Source organism: Cetorhinus maximus, chromosome 3 (genome assembly GCF_964194155.1).
Source record: "Cetorhinus maximus chromosome 3, sCetMax3.hap1.1, whole genome shotgun sequence".
NCBI lineage: Eukaryota > Metazoa > Chordata > Chondrichthyes > Lamniformes > Cetorhinidae > Cetorhinus > Cetorhinus maximus.
This window is the reverse complement of record NC_135881.1, coordinates 157877041-157893134: the sequence shown is the minus strand read 5'-3', so window position 1 is coordinate 157893134 and position 16094 is coordinate 157877041.

Sequence of the window (16094 nt, the reverse complement as noted above, 5' to 3'; positions counted from 1 at the left end):
GACAGATAGTTGGGTGACCGCTAGAAGGGGCAGGCAGTCAGTGCAGAAATCCCCTGTGGCTGTCCCCCTCTCTAACAGGTATACCATTTTGGATACTGTTGGGGGGTGGGGGGGTGGCCTATCAGGGGAAAACAACAGCAGTAGCCAGAGCAGTGGCACCACGGCTGTCTCTGTTGTTCAGCAGCGGGGGTCAAAGCACAGAAGAGCAAGTGTCATAGGGGACTCTATAGTCAGGGGCTCAGATAGGTGCTTCTGTGGTTGTGAAAGAGACACCAGGATGGTATGTTGCCTCCCTGGTGCCAGGGTCCAGGATGTCTCTGATCGGGTATGGGACATTCTGAAGGGGGAGGGAGAACAGCCAGAGGTCGTGGTACACATTGGTACTAACGACATAGGCAGGAAAAGTGATGAGGTCCTGCAGTGGGAGTTCAGGGAGTTAGGCAGAAAGTTAAAAAACAGGACCTCTAGGGTTGTAATCTCAGGATTACTCCCTGTGCCATGTGCCAGTGAGGCTAGAAATAGGAAGATAGTGCAGCTGAACACTTGGCTGAACAGATGGTGTAGGAGGGAGGGTTTCCGATATATGGATCAGTGGGATCTCTTCCGGGGCAGGTGGGACCTGTATAAGAAGGATGGGTTGCATCTAAACTGGAGGGGCACCAATATCCTGGCTGCAAGGTTTGTTAGTGTCACTCGGGAGTGTTTAAACTAGTATGGCAGGGGGGTGGGAACCAGAGCAATAGGTCAGCAGGTGAAATCAATGACTGGGAACTAGGGAATATGGCCAGTAGGACTAAGAGGAAGGGTAGGCAGGGAGAAATTACTGAACACAGTGGGTCTTGGGGTCTGAAATGCATTTGTTTCAATGCGAGAAGTATAACAGGCAAGGCAAATGAGCTTAGAGCTTGGATTAGTACTTGGGACTATGATGTTATTGCCATGTTAATGTTAATTTTTGGCTTTAAAATTCTTTAGCTCCCTAAGGCAGCTCTCTGCCTTCAGGGTGCTTTCATTGCGCTCTCCCCTACTCCCACGCTGACTTCAGCGCTTGCCCTCTTCCTGCCCCCACCCCAACAGCCCTGGGTCTTTCAGCATGTGTTTCATGCTGGCTGACCTTTAATTGGCCAACCAGTGTGAAATCGCGGTTGGGGACTGACCGTGGGAGGCAGCCGGTTTCCCAGCCACTCCTGTGCTCGCCCACCGCGCCCACGCAATGACCCAAAAATCCTGCCCTATATATCAGTCAGCTTAATGTTGGTAGTGGGAAAAATAATAGAATCCCTATTACAGGCCACTCAGCCCCTGACCTCATTACAGCTTTGCTCCAAATACTGATAAAAGAGTTGATCTCAAGAGATGAGGTGACTGCCCTTGACATCCAGGCTGCATTTGACTGAGTGTGGCATCAAGGAGCCCTAGCAAAACTGACGTCAATGGGAATCAGAGGGAAAACTCTGGGTAAGGAAGATGGTTGTGGTTGTTGGAGGTCAATCATCTCAGCCCCGGAACATTCCTCAAGGTAGTTTCCTAGGCCCAACCATCTACAGCTACTCATCAAAGGCCTTTCGTCCATCATAAGATCAGATTTGGGGATGTTCGCTGATGATTGCACACAGTTCAGCACCATTCGCAACTCCTCAGAGACTGAAGAAGTCCGTTTGCATATGCAACAAGATTTGGACTACATTCAGGCTTGGGCTGATAAGTGGCAAGTAACATCCACACCACACAAATGTCAGGCAATGACCATCTCCAACAAGAGAGAGTCTAACCATCCCTGCATGAAATTGAATGGCATTACCATTGCTGAATCCCCCACGATCAACATCCTCGGTATTACCATTGACCAGTACCCAAACTGGACCAGCAGGTCAGAGGCCAGTAAACCTGTGGCGAGTAACTCACCTCCTAACTCCCCAAAGCCTGTCCACCTTCAAGACACAAGTCAGGAGTGCGATGGAATACTCTCCACTTGCCAGGAAGAGTGCAGCTCCAACACTCAAGAAGCTCAACACCATCCAGATCAATTGCTTGATTGGCACCCCATTCACCACCTTCAACATTCACTCCCTCCAGCACCGATGCACAGTGGCAGCAGTGTGTACCATCTATATGATGCACTGCAGCAACTCACCAAGGCTCCTTTGAAAGCATCTTCTAAACTTGTGACCTGTACCACCTAGAAGGACAAGGGAGCAGATGCATGGGAATACCATCACCTGCAAGCTCCCCTCCAAACCCCACATCATCCTGACTATATTGCCGTTCCTTCACTGTCGCAGGGTGAAAATCCTGGAACTCCCTTTCTAACAGCACTGTAGGTGTTCCTACAACACATGGACAGCAGCGGTTCAAGAAAGCAATTCACCATCACCTTCTCACGGGCAATTAGGGATGGGAAACAAATGCTAGTCTAGCCAACAACGCCTGCATCCCATGAACGAATAAAAAAAAGTGCCGCCTACTGAGAGCTGCCGGCCAATTAGAAACTCTCTTGAGCAGGAACACCATTGGGAAGGTGGTGGCCATTGCTGGTTGGCACCCACCCGAGGCCAGGTATCTTCACTGGGTCCTGGGCCACAGGTGAGTAATGGAGGTTGGATGTGGGGTGGGGATGTGGGGGTGAGGGGGGTTAGGAGCAAAGGCAGGGAGATGGTTCTCAGTGGGGTCCTTCAATCAAGCACTGAGTGCTTTTAAATGAGGGACTCCCCCGCTCACCCCTTGGAGCCTGCAGCAACCCTGCATGTGTATGCTTGCCTTGGTCCCCACATAGCGAGCCACCCCACTACCCCCAACCCTCCCTGTCACTGGGTTAATACCAGCAGTGGCCAGTTAAGGGTCACTTAGGGGCCTCAATTGTCAGCAAGGTGAGAAGACCACCCATGGATTTTCTGCCACAGCCTTAAGCCTGCCACCCTCGGCCTAATTAAATGCCCCCTCACCATCAAACGCACCACAGGGGAGGGCATTAAATACCACTCTATATGTTCACAGGAGTAGTTGATACATTAAAAATGTATAAAAAGAAAGAACTTGAATTATAGAGCACCCTTTACAACCACAGGATGTTCTAAAACACTTTACCGTGAACAAAGTACTTTTGAATTGTAGTCACCCTTGCAATGTAGGAAATGCAATGCACCCTGCAAACCCACCGCCGCTACCATCTAGAAGGACAAGGGAGCAGACACATGGGAATACCATCGCCTGGAAGTTCCCCTCCAAGCCAATCACCATCCTGACTTGGAATTATATTGCCATATCTTCACTGTCGCTGGGTCAAAACCCTGGAACTCCCTTCCAACAGCACTGTGGATGTACCCACAGCACATGGACTGCAGCAGTTCAAGGAAGCAGCTCAAGAGCAATTAGGGTTGGGCAATAAATGCTGACCTAGCCAGTGATACCCACATCCTAAGAATGAATTGAAAAAATTTCAGCCGTTAAGTGCACACAACAAGGGCTCAAAAACAGCAATGTGATAATGACCAGATAATCTGATTTTAATGATGTTGGTTGAAGCATAAATATTGGCCAGGATACTGTGGGAAATTCGCTTGCTCTTCTTCAAAATACTGCCACTGGATCTTTAATGTTCACCTCAGAGGGCAGAGTGGGGGTCCTGGTTTTAGCGTCTCATCCAGAAGAGGTGACAATGCTACCAGTGAGATATAGCTGACAGTTTCTGTTGATTATTGTCGCACCAGGTAAACTTAAGCATTGAATTCTAATGTGCTAAAGCACTTCATATTCATATAGTTTCTACTTCTGAACATTTAATGTTTTTATCCATCGTTTATCTGATAATGGTTTGTACAAGGCTAGAAATGAGAAGCTCTACCCTCAGTGTAATGAGAAATCAAAACGTGTTATGTAGATAACAACTTTCAAAAAAGATATATGGCCTCTTTTAGGAAAATCATTGATATATAGATAGCCAAGCAGCCAATTTTGCGGCAGGTACTCAGCTTTCCAAGTCCCTGTTTGCTCTGTTTCCTTGGGGGCCTGGGACCACTTTTGGGACCACTTACTCACTTCTACAGGGTTGCTGGCTTGCTTTTTGCTTCTGACTGTTGATATGTGTGAGAGCATGGGACGGCCTCCCCCCCGGCGTGTCTATTTTGTGGATAAATGCAAGGCTTATCATTTAGATTTTGTTTATGAAACTCAGTAGCTGAAAATATCACATTTTCTTTACATCGCAGACATATGTCCTTTTGTTCTGAAGGCACGGTATTATGTTAAGCATGTGTCTGAGATGTGGTTTCAGGTTTGCAAGGACCCTAAACTTGTGGACTTTTGGAGGAGACTCTCGTGGAGTTTTACTTCATTTTGTTCTGTTGTACAGACAAGTGAATCAAAAAATTATAACTGCATTGGCAGAGCAAAGTCAAACCATTTCATTCCAGAGAATGCACCGTAAAAACACAAGTTAAAAAATGGAAGTTATTTCCTTGCTACCCCAGATAAACATATTGGCCTGGATTTTGCAGTCAGTCGTGAACAAACTAGCTAGCCGTTCATTACACTGAAACCGGCCCACAGACTTTCTGTAAGTTTTTGAACTGTGACTTGTCATAATTAGAAATCCAAAACAGCATAGCAACTTCTACAGGTGAGACAATGAACGCTCTGGGGCCTATGTGAACCAGGCAAGAAGCTATGTGTCTCCTTAACCAATCAAATTGAAGAACCTTTATTGAACAATGCACAGTCTGAATCAGAGAGTGTAATTTAGAATAGATAACTCAATTCTAAATCATGTACAGAAAGCAAAATAAAGGGCAGGATTTTCCAGTCCTGCCAACGATGGCGGGCATTGTGGTGGGGGGGAAGGGAAAATTCAGAGTGTGGCTAAAGGACAGTTTCCTGCCAGTGTAAAAATAGTCTGAAAGTTTCCGCTCTTGACTTTCATGGTGGGCGGGTAGCCCACCATGCTATGTCAGGAACCGCATTTCCATGTATTTGAATACTCATTAAAAACCCAGCTCGCTGGAATCATGGCCCCCCTCCAGATCAAATGGGCATGCCGGTGGCTAATTAGACTGGTATGAATCACGACCGGATATAACTGACGTGTACCTGCCAAACTGCAATTCACTCGTGACCTCGAGGTCTGTGCTCACCTAACTTTCACTGTGCTGCTCCAATTCTGTTCCAAGGCTGCTCAGGCAAGACCAGTGGAAAGGCTGAAAGACAAAGCCTTGACTGGGGGTGGTGGTGAGACAAGGCAGAGGCAAGGAAAAGGGTTGGGAGGCCAAGGGTTGTCCGGGGAAGGGGGGCAGGTGTTGACTGGAGCCGGGGGGCTAGGGTTATACATAGACATAGGCACATGACTGGGGAGGGATGACTGGGAAGGGGTGGGCAGAGACACATGGCTGGGGGAGATGACTGGGAAAGGTTTAGACACAGACACATTTAGAATTAAAATCTGGAATTAATGACCATGAAACCATTGTCGATTTTCGTAAAGACCCATCTGGTTCACTAATGTCCTTTTGGGAAGGAAATCTGCTGTTCTCACCTATCCTCACCTGGTCTGGCCTACATGTGACTCCAGATCCACAGTAATGTGGTTGACTCTTAAATGCCCTCTGAAATAACCTAGCAAGCCACTCAGTTGTATCAAACCACTAATAAGTTAAAAAAAAAAGGAATGAAACTGATGGACCACCCGGCATCAACATAGGCACTGGAAACAAAAACGGCAGACCCATCCCTGTTGACGCTGCAAAGTCCTCCTGACTAACGTCCTGGGGATTGTGCCAAAATTGGGAGAGCTGTGTCACAGAATAATCAAGCAACAGCCTGACATAGTTATACTCACCATAGCTTACAGGTCATGGCCCAGACACCCTCCTTGTGTATGTACTGGAAGTGGCGATACAGAAGTGTACAGTTGGGAAGGAGTTGCCCTGGGAGTCCCCATCTGCGACTCTGGCTCCATCAAGTCTCAGGGCATCAGGTCAGACATGGGCAAAGAAACCTCCTGCTGATTACCACATACCGGCGCCCCCCTCAGCTGATGAATCAGTGCCCCTTCATGTTGAACACCACTTAGAGGAAGCACTGAGGATGGCAAGGGCGCAGAATGTACTCTGGGTGGGAGACTTCAACGTCCATCACCAAGAATGGCTCAGTAGCACCACCACAGACCGATTTGGCTGAGTCCTATTGACATAGCTGCTAGACTGCGCCTGCGGCAGATGGTGAGGGAATCAACAATGGGAAAAACTTGCTTGACCTCATTCTCACAATCTGCCTGCCACTGATGCATCTATTCATGACAGTATCGGTAGGAGTGACCACCGCACAATCCTTGTGGAGACAAAGTCCCATCTTCACATTGAGGATATGCTCCACCGTGTTGTGCGGCATGACCACTTTGCTAAATGAGATAGATTTTGAACAGATCTAGCAACTCAAGACTGGGCATCCATGAGGCACTGTGGGCCATTAGCAGCAGCAGAATTGCACTCAACCACAATCTGTAACCTCATGGCCCGGCATAGTCCCCCACTCTACCATTACCACCAAGTCAGGGGATCAACCCTGGTTCAATGAAGAGTGCCGAAAGGCATGCCAGGGGCAACACCAGGCATACCTAAGAATGAGGTGTCAACCTGGTGAAGCTACAACATAGGACTACTTGCGGGCCAAACAGTTTAAGCAGCATGCGATAGACAGAGCTAAGCGATTCCACAACTACTCTAAGCTCTGCAGTCCTGCCTGATCCAGTCATGAATGGTGGTGGACAATTAAACACCTCCCGGAGGAGGAGGTTCCACAGATCTCCCCATCCTCAATAACAGAGGATCCCAGCGCATCAGTCCAAAAGATAAGGCGAAAGGGTTCGTAACAATCTTCAGCCGGAAGTGCCAGGTGAATGATTCATCTCGGCCTCCTCCAGAGGTCCCCAGCATCACAGTTGCCAGTCTTCAGCTAATTCGATTCACTCCACGTGATATCAAGAAATGGCTGAAGGCACTGGATATTGCAACAGATATGGGCCCCCGCGATAGTTCTGAAGACTTGTGCTCCAGAACTTGCTGTGCCCCAAGCCAAACTGTTCCAGTACAGTTTCAACACTGGCATCTACCCAGTAATGTGGAAAATTGCCCAGGTATGTCCTGTACACAAAAAGCAGGACAAATCCAACACGGCCAATTACCACCCTATCAGTCTACTCTGGATCATCAGTAATGTGATGGAAGGGGTCATCAATAGTACTGTCAAGCAGCACTTGCTTAGCAATAACCTGCTCAGTGATGCTCAATTTGGGTTCCGCTAGGGCCACTTGGCTCCTGACTTCATTACAGTCTTCGTTCAAACATGGACAAAAGAGGTGAGGTGAGAGTGATTGCCCTTGACATCACGGCCGCATTTGACCAAGTGTGGCATCAGGGAGCCCTAGCAAAGCTGGAATAAATGGGAATCGGGGGAAAAGTCTCCACAGGTTGGAGTCATACCAAGCACAAAGGAAGATGGCTGTGGTTCTTGGAGGTCAATCATCTCAGTTCCAGGACATCAGTGCAGGAGTTCCTCAGGGCAGTGTCCTAGGTCTAACCATCTTCAGCTGCTTCATCAATGACCTTCCTTCCATCATAAGGTCAGAAGTGGGGATGTTCGCTGATGATTGCACAATGTTCACCACCATTCGCGACTCCACAGATACTGATCGGAGAGGGAGGAAGGACAGTGATCAGAAAGAGGGAAACTTGCACACGATGCTCTTCCAGTAGGATGGGAGGGACTTTGATTGTCACAGGGCAGGGGTCGTTGGAAGCTAGTTTCATAATAAAACCTGAGCACTGCCATTTCACTAGCCAATGCAATGACGCAGTAGAAATATAGTCTAAGAACAAAATCGCCAGAGAAGAGGTCTCAGGGCTTGAGGGAAGAGCTGACTACTGCACTTTTGGGCTGATTGAAGGGAAGCCCTGATAATTTCCACTTTAGGAAATGGAGAGCAAGGCTCAGCTGAGACATGCTAGGATCACTCAAATGCCAAATGAAGGATTTGGGAACCTTAACTCATGGTGCGCATTCTTGCGAGAATCCATTCCACCTTGGGGCCATATTTTGATTGGATACCATTGACCATTTGTCCCTATCATAGGAAAGCGCAAGAGGTCAGAAGGATCCAACTGTAAAAGGGCATCAACTAAAGTGCATATGCCAAATGGGCTAAAAACCTATACACCTTGCAGCTGATAGGGTCTGGCTTTAAATGCCTCCCTGATTACAGTCATTACATGAAATAGGGTGTGACAAGATATTGAAGGTGTTGGCAGGCTTAAAAGTGGACAAATCTCCAGGTCTGGATGATTTGTGTCCCAGACTGCTGAGGGAGGCAAGGGAGGAGATCACAGGGGCTCTGACCCGAATGTTTAATTCCTCTCTGGCCACGGGGGAGGTGCCAGAGGACTGGAGAACAGCTAATGTGGTTCCGCTATTTAAGAAGTGTTGTAGCGATAAGCCAGGGAACTACAGACCAGTGAGTCTCCCATCAGTGGTAGGAAAACTATTGGAGAAAATTCTGAAGGAGAGAGTCTATCTCCACTTGGAGATGCAAGGTTTGATCAGGGATAGTCAGCAAGGCTTTGTCAGAGGGAGATCACGCCTAATAAATTTGATTGAATTTTTTGAGGAGGTGACCAGGTGTGTAGATGAGGGTGGTGCGGTTGATGTAGTTTATATGGATTTCAGCAAAGCCTTTGACAAGGTCCCACATGGGAGACTTATAAAGAAGGCAAATGCACATGGGATACAGGGTAATTTGATAAGGTGGATTCAAAATTTGCTTAGTTGTAGGAGACAGAGAGGGATGACAGAAGGATGCTTTAGTGACTGGAAGCCAGTGTCCAGTGGCGTACCACAGGGATCTGTGCTGGGTCCCCTATTATTCGTCATTTATATAAACAACATAGACGACTATGTAGGGGGGAGGATTAGTAAGTTTGCGGGTGGCACAATGATTGGGCGGGTGGTTAACAGTGAGGTTGAGTGGCTTGGGCTACAGGAAGATATAGATGGGATGGTCAAATGGGCAGATAAGTGGCAGATCAAATTTAACCCTGAAAAGTGTGAGGTGATACACTTTGGAAGGAGTAATTTGACAAGGAAGTATTCAATGAACGGCATTACACTTGGAAGTTCTTAAGAACAAAGGGACCTTGGCATGTGTGTACATAGATCTCTGAAGGCGGAGGGGCATGTTAGTGGGTTGGTGAAAAAGGCATATGGGACACTTGCCTTTATCAATCGAGACAAAGATTACAAAAGTAGGGAGGTCATGTTGGAGTTGTATAGAACCTTGGTGAGGCCACAGCTGGAGTACTGTGTGCAGTTCTGGTCGCCACATTATAGGAAGGATGTGATTGCACTGGAGGGGGTGCAGAGGAGATTCACCAGGATGTTTCCTGGGTTGAAACATTTAAGTTATGAAGAGAAGATGGATATACTTGCGTTGTTTTCGTTGGAGCAGAGGCGACCTGATCAAGTTGTACAAGATTATGAGGGGCATGGACAGGGTGGATAGGGAGCAGCTGTTCCCCTTAGTTGAAGGGTCAGTCATGAGGGGACATAAGTTCAAGGTGAGGGGCAGGAGGTTTAGGGGGGATGTGAGGAAAAGCTTTTTTACCCAGAGGGTGGTGACGGTCTGGAATGCGCTGCCTGGGAGGGTGGTGGAGGCAGGTTGCCTCACATCCTTTAAAAAGTACCTGGATGAGCACTTGGCACATCATAACATTCAAGGCTATGGGCCAAGTGCTGGTAAATGTGATTAGGTAGGTAGGTCAGGTGTTTCTCACATGTCGGTGCAGACTTAATGGGCCGAAGGACCTCTTCTGCACTGTGTGATTCTATGATTACCTTGGTGCAAGGTTGGGTTCTAGTCTAATCCAAAGGAGTCCGCCTAACAATGCGCTGGCTGTGCCAGCTAGCACCTTGCTGCCCTCATCCAGATCAAACCCCCTTTGTGAAAGCGCTGTCATGCCTGGGGTGTTTTGGGGGAGGGGAGGAAGGTCCGCTTCCAGAGATCCTGAAGGCCATGCTACAGCTGCAAGGGATGATTTGGGATGGAATGTCTGGAATGAGTCAATCCAAGGACTTCACAGTGAGTCCCTAGCTTGGGAATGAAAGGTGAACATTGCAGGGCTATGTCTCTGATCAATGCTTCCCCAGAGAAGGGTAGGAGTGGAGAGTGGATGGAATAAGCAACACTGCCTTCCTCACCAATCAGACAATCAGTCAACTGAGGAGGAGAAGTAGGGCCAGTCACCGTCAGGCAGGTCAAAGGGAAGAGCATTGCTCTGGGGCCAGTGGGTCCCCATCATGACCCAGAAGCTGAGGCTCAAAGGCCAATACCGTAGAAGCATTTGGCCCAACCAAGGGTATATAGAAGACATTTCTCATACCTAAAAATGAGCGACAGACAGTGCCATAGATTCCTTTGCTTGTCAAGGCACGTGGTGGCTCACATCTGCCACATTCTTCGGGATGAACTGGCGCTATAGGGACTGGGAGGCCATCCATTACCAGTGGGTCTGAAGGTGACCACTGCATTCAAACATTTTGTGAATGGCTCATTCCAGGGCTCCACTGGGTCCTCTGCAGTATGGCCACTGCACATAAATGCATCTGAAAGGTTGCTGGCACCCTGATTGAGTATTGCTGAAACAAGAGACATGTCGAAGCTTTTTTCTCTTGTGCACATTAGGACACTTGCAAAAATACCAATATAAGGGGAAAGCAAAAAGTTATTCCATATAAGAAGAGAGTGCTGATTGGTTGGCAAGTGGACTTTGATTGGTAGAGGCATTGCCATGGAGAATGCACCAATTTATGGTGACTGGCGGTTAACTGTCAAGCATTGTTCGAAACTTAAACCAGGCGAGTTGACCCTGATTGTTCAAGGCATTGCCCTGAGGAATGAGTCAGCGCATGGCTGTCACTTATTTTGTTTAGCTGAAATGGGCGCAAAGTGTGTACAAGTTTTTTCTGTCTGCAAAGAACAGGACCCTGTTTATTAATATATGTAGCTTCCAGTACACGCAAATGTGTCACACTGCGAGCCCAACTGACAATCTTAACTTGGTTGTCAGCACCGGGTTCTTAGCACGCTGAGGATTATTTAGCAAATTTGGTCCAATAGTGGAATCACATCTAATGTGGGCAGAATTTTACATCCTGTGGCAGGCCAGCGCCCAACCCAATCGGGTGTAAAATTGTGCGCGATGACATCAGTTGAGCGTCCCGACATCATCACGCACTTGCGTGATGTTTTGGTCAACAGGTGCGCACAGGTGCCAGTGCCACACCTGCCATTAATTAAGAGGCCACTTAAGGCCCTTAACAGTCCAACTGATGGCGATTTTTCCTTGCCCTTGCGATGAGCGTGAAATCGCGTGGGCAAAATAGGCAGGCGACCCCCAGCCGACATTTTCAAAAACATCATCCACCGCCAAAAGTTTGCTGCTGGTTGCTTATTGGCACTTGGCAGCCTCATCTCTTTTCAGGGCTTCATTCTAAGCATTTCCGGGCTTCATTTCAGGACTAACTGGTGTCTGCAAGGTCCCCGGAGGATTCAGACTCTGTGGACCCTTCCAGGTATCAGAGACAGCCTTCCATTACCCTGGTAATGGGGATTGTGGTCTCTGCTGGAGGCACCTCCTCCTCTGAGGAAGAGAGGGGCAGAAGGGAGAGGAGGCCAGGTGTCCCATTGCAGCTTCCAGGGGAGGAACCTGTGGGAGGAGAGGCGCAGGCACAAGGGGCGTAGGGCCAGCAGGAAGTCCAAGGCAGAAGGGGCCACAGAAGATGCCCCTATCCTGCTGCCAGGGTTTATAGAGAGCGATGCAGCTACCTCAATATGTCTGAGGTGCAATGCTGAAGGAGGCTCTGCCTCTCAAGGGAGACCATAACCTCCATTTTCCAGATGATTGGGCCTGAGATCAGCTCTGACTGTGTGGGTGGACCCCTACATGCCAGTGACTCTGAATATCACAGTGGCCCCCAACATCTATGCCTCCGGTACTTTCCAGGGCTCAGTGGAGGATCTGTGTGGAGTCTCCCAATCAGCTGTCCACAGTTGCATCAAACTGGTGACAGGAGCTCTGTTCAGACATGTCCTGACTTTTATTATTTACTGTATCGACGAGGCCCGCCAGGCTGAGCGAGTCAGAGGGTTTGCAGTGATTGCTGGGTTCCCCCTCATCCAGGGTTCAATCGACTGCACACATGTGGTCATCAAGACGCCACCGGGTCAGCCTTTGTCAACAGGAAGGGATTCCATTCCATAAATGTGCAGACAGTGTGTGACCACAGGATGCAGATCCTGCAAGTCTGTGCAAAGTACCCTGGCAGCTCCCATGACGCTTATATCCACTGACACTCCCAGGTGCCAAGGCTCTTCAGTGTTCTAGCCTGACTGGATGGATGGCTGCTGGGTGACAAGGACTATCCGTTGAAGAGGTGCTCATGATGCCTCTCCGCCACCCAAGAACAGAGGCAGAGAAGCGTTACAATACGTGTCATGCCTCCACAAGGGCAGTGGTAGAGAGGACCATAGGTCTTTTTGAGTTGCGCTTTCAATGACTGGACTGTTCAGGGGATGCACTACAATAGGTGCAACAGAAGCTTGGTGGTCCTCCGATGTCCGGGGTGGCCCTTTGGGGTCCGCAGAGTCCACGCATGCTGGCGCACCTAAAAGGGAGAACAAGGACATGTCATTAGTTGAAGTCGTCACACTGTCATTGTGCATGCTAGATACCCTGGTGAGACCGTGAACATCTGCATCACGGTGCCCTTGTCTTCCAATGATCAATGGGTTCGAGGCTCACGTCAATGAAGAGACTACACTAGAATGGTTGCATAAACTGAAAGTCTCACCTCTGTGCACTGCACTCTTACCTTCGCCTGGTACCCCTGCCTCTCCATGCCTGGTTGCTCAAGCTCCAGGGCATCTTGCTCATATCTGGGGAGCATTAGGAGGCTAGTGAGGCCAACACCAGCCTGCGGCCTTTCAATATTGTTGGGGGGCGTCTTCTCCTGAAACAACAGAGGAGCATTGATTAGTCCACTTTGTACCTACAGCGCCATTGCAGCTGAGCAGCACCTCGCAGGGCACATCCAAGCCGTGGGCCTCGAGCCACAAGGCACTCAATCCAAACAGCCAGGGCTCACCTCCTTGGCCAGCCCTGGCGCCATTGGCAGTTGGCACTCAGACTCTGGCACCCCTGAGGTCCACAGGGGGACAGCCACACCTTAACACTTTTGCACACTGACCCATGCCAAAACGGTGTTCACCCTTCCTGATCGCAGTACGTCATTGAAGCGCTTCTAGCACTGGACCCAGGTGCGCCACACCACATCACGGCTGCTCACCATTACTACCACCAAATCCCATGCACTCTTGGTGAGGTGCGGTGGCCTCCTCCTCCCACCCCGGGGACAAGGGTGTCTATTCTGGCAGCCATCTCCTCTAGGAGGATGGCAAGGCCCTCATCAGAAAAGTGGGGGGCCGGGTGCCCACTTGACCTGCCCTCCTGCCTGCCGTGTCCAGCCGCACTCAATTCCATAGCGAAAGTACAGGAGACGTCATTCCATGGCAGCCTTCCAGGGGCTGCCTGGGCCGCTTTTAAACCGGCTGGCATTGAACCCAGTGGAGGCTGACAGGCCCCCGCCGCTGCTTGGCCCCTCCCGCCAGTGTGGAGCCGTGTTTCACACTGGGCGGGTCTTAAATTACCCAGAAGTGTGAAATGGTGGTCGGGGCCCGATCGCGGGCGGTGGACCATTTCCTGGCCACTCCCAGGCCTGCCCGCCATGTCTGCCCGATGACCTCAAAATCCTGCCCTTTGTTTTGAGTTTTTGCAAGCACAGACTGGTTTAGTACCTTGTCTATTGCGAACAGTGGCTGCGACATGCTGTTTGATATGATTCACCAGCCTTTGGGATGTACAGCCTACATACCTAGCAGCACACTGGCACTGAAATTCATACACCACATCATTCATTGGTGTGATAGGCAGAATGTCTTTTTGGCTTGACAGCAGCATCCTGTTAGTGGCAAATACCACTCATGTTGGTATTGCATAGTAGCAGCGTGAAACAGCTATCTTTGAGCCTGTTGCTCAAATTGTTGAGATACCTTGCCCTTCCAGGGTAATTTGAGGTAGACTGGGCACTTTTCAGGGCCGTAAGTGATAACCTTAGGCCCGTTCATGAGTTTGCGTGATATACAGCGTGAAATGATCTGATCAGGGTATCCATTATCCTGTAGGATGCCTTTGATGAGCCCTATTTTAGCATCAAGTTTGCATGGTGAGTAAATGGCACGGGCCCTATTTACAAGGTTGTCAATAAGGCCAATCTTATAGCGTGAGGAACTGTAAGTGTTCCTTAGGGTTACTAATTTACGCCATGCCCTACACTGTGTTTGGTCTGAGATGCGCAAGTTTCTTTCATTTTTTCATTTGATCCATTTATGCCATTATATTGGTTCAATAGATGACCACACCATAAACAGTGTGCGTTTGAAACACATCCACACCATAAAATCACTGAAGTGGAAGTGGTTTGGTAATGCAATTAATGATGTCACTAAACACGTAACAAATCTCTCGGACCATGTACTTTCAGAAAGTGAGGAGTTTGGTCTTGCGTGTGGTTTCAATTTTGGCGTACCTTCATCCAAATCAAATAGGAAGAGGTATTTGCTGAGTTTGAACTCCTCTACTCCCAACTATCCCGCCACAACCCAGCTTCCACTGAAGACGTCAAATCCTTGAAAGCGCGCCTAGCTGATCTGGTGCACGCATATTGCAGGATTCTGGATGACCTGTCTGACTTTCATATGCAAAATCTTACAGCGTTGCAAGGCCTTAAGACGGACCCGGATATACACATCAGTAAACCTGACAAAGGGATGGGAATAGTCAGTCCTAACAAGTGTGATTATATGAACATAATGCATGCCATTCTAAAGACGGGTCCAAATTCGTATCCATTGAACCTGCTGCTCAACATGTCCAGTCAGCCTTGCTCAAAAATAAGCTAACAAAGTGCTCGCTGGACTTGTGTAAGAGTGATGAGCTGCTGCGTGATATATATGACAAGGTTTGTCCTCACAGCTCGCTGCATCCAAGTATGTATGGGCTGCCCATGACACACAAAAGTGATATCCTTTTACGCCCTATCTTATCTATGGCCAGTTCTTCACAACATGAAATGGCCAAATGGATGGGTGAATTCTTACAACCAGTTTTGAACAAGTTTTCTACATACATGGTGAAGGATTCCTTCATATTTGTGAAGGCCACACGGGACTTGCATATTGATAGCACTGCTGTGTCCATGGGTGGAATCATCCCAGATTTGCATTATGTGCAGTAGGGGATGAGTAAAACGACATTTTACCTGCTGGCTGCGATGGTGGGTTTTCTTGCCATATCGTCCCAAACGATTCATGCCGTATGGTCCCACCACATATGCATTCCCGGGAAACATGCCGTTTCCATGGTGGGCGGGCTCTCATTCACCTGCCATGCCATCACCTTGCGGCTTCATCACACCAGGCACCACATTTAAAGTACAGCCATGCTCAGTGCTTCTAGCCCAGGACTGCAGCAAAAAAGACATGGCCCCGAAAGGCAAGAAGACTGCAACTCTCAAGCATCCTTTGGACACCATGGAGGCCCATTGTGATATCTTCCCCACTCTAGCCACTAGAGGGGCAGCTACATTACAACTTCGACTTGGTAGGCAAAGGCAGCGGTGGTCGGTGCCAATGCTGCACAGAAGAGGTTGGCCATCCAATGCACATAGAGGATGAATGATGATGACAGAGACATGGCTGCATGAGGACATGGATTGGGACCTGAATATTGAAGGGTACAGGATATTTAGGAAGGTCAGGAAGTGAGGAAAAGGAGGGGTGGCTCTGTTAGTTAATGATGGTCCTAGCACAATAGAGAGGGATGACCTAAGTTCAGGAAACCAGGATGTGGAAATGGTTTGGGTAGAGATGAAAAATGATAAAGGCAAGAAGTCACTTCTGGGAGTTGTGTACATGCCCCCTAACAGTAACCACATAGTAG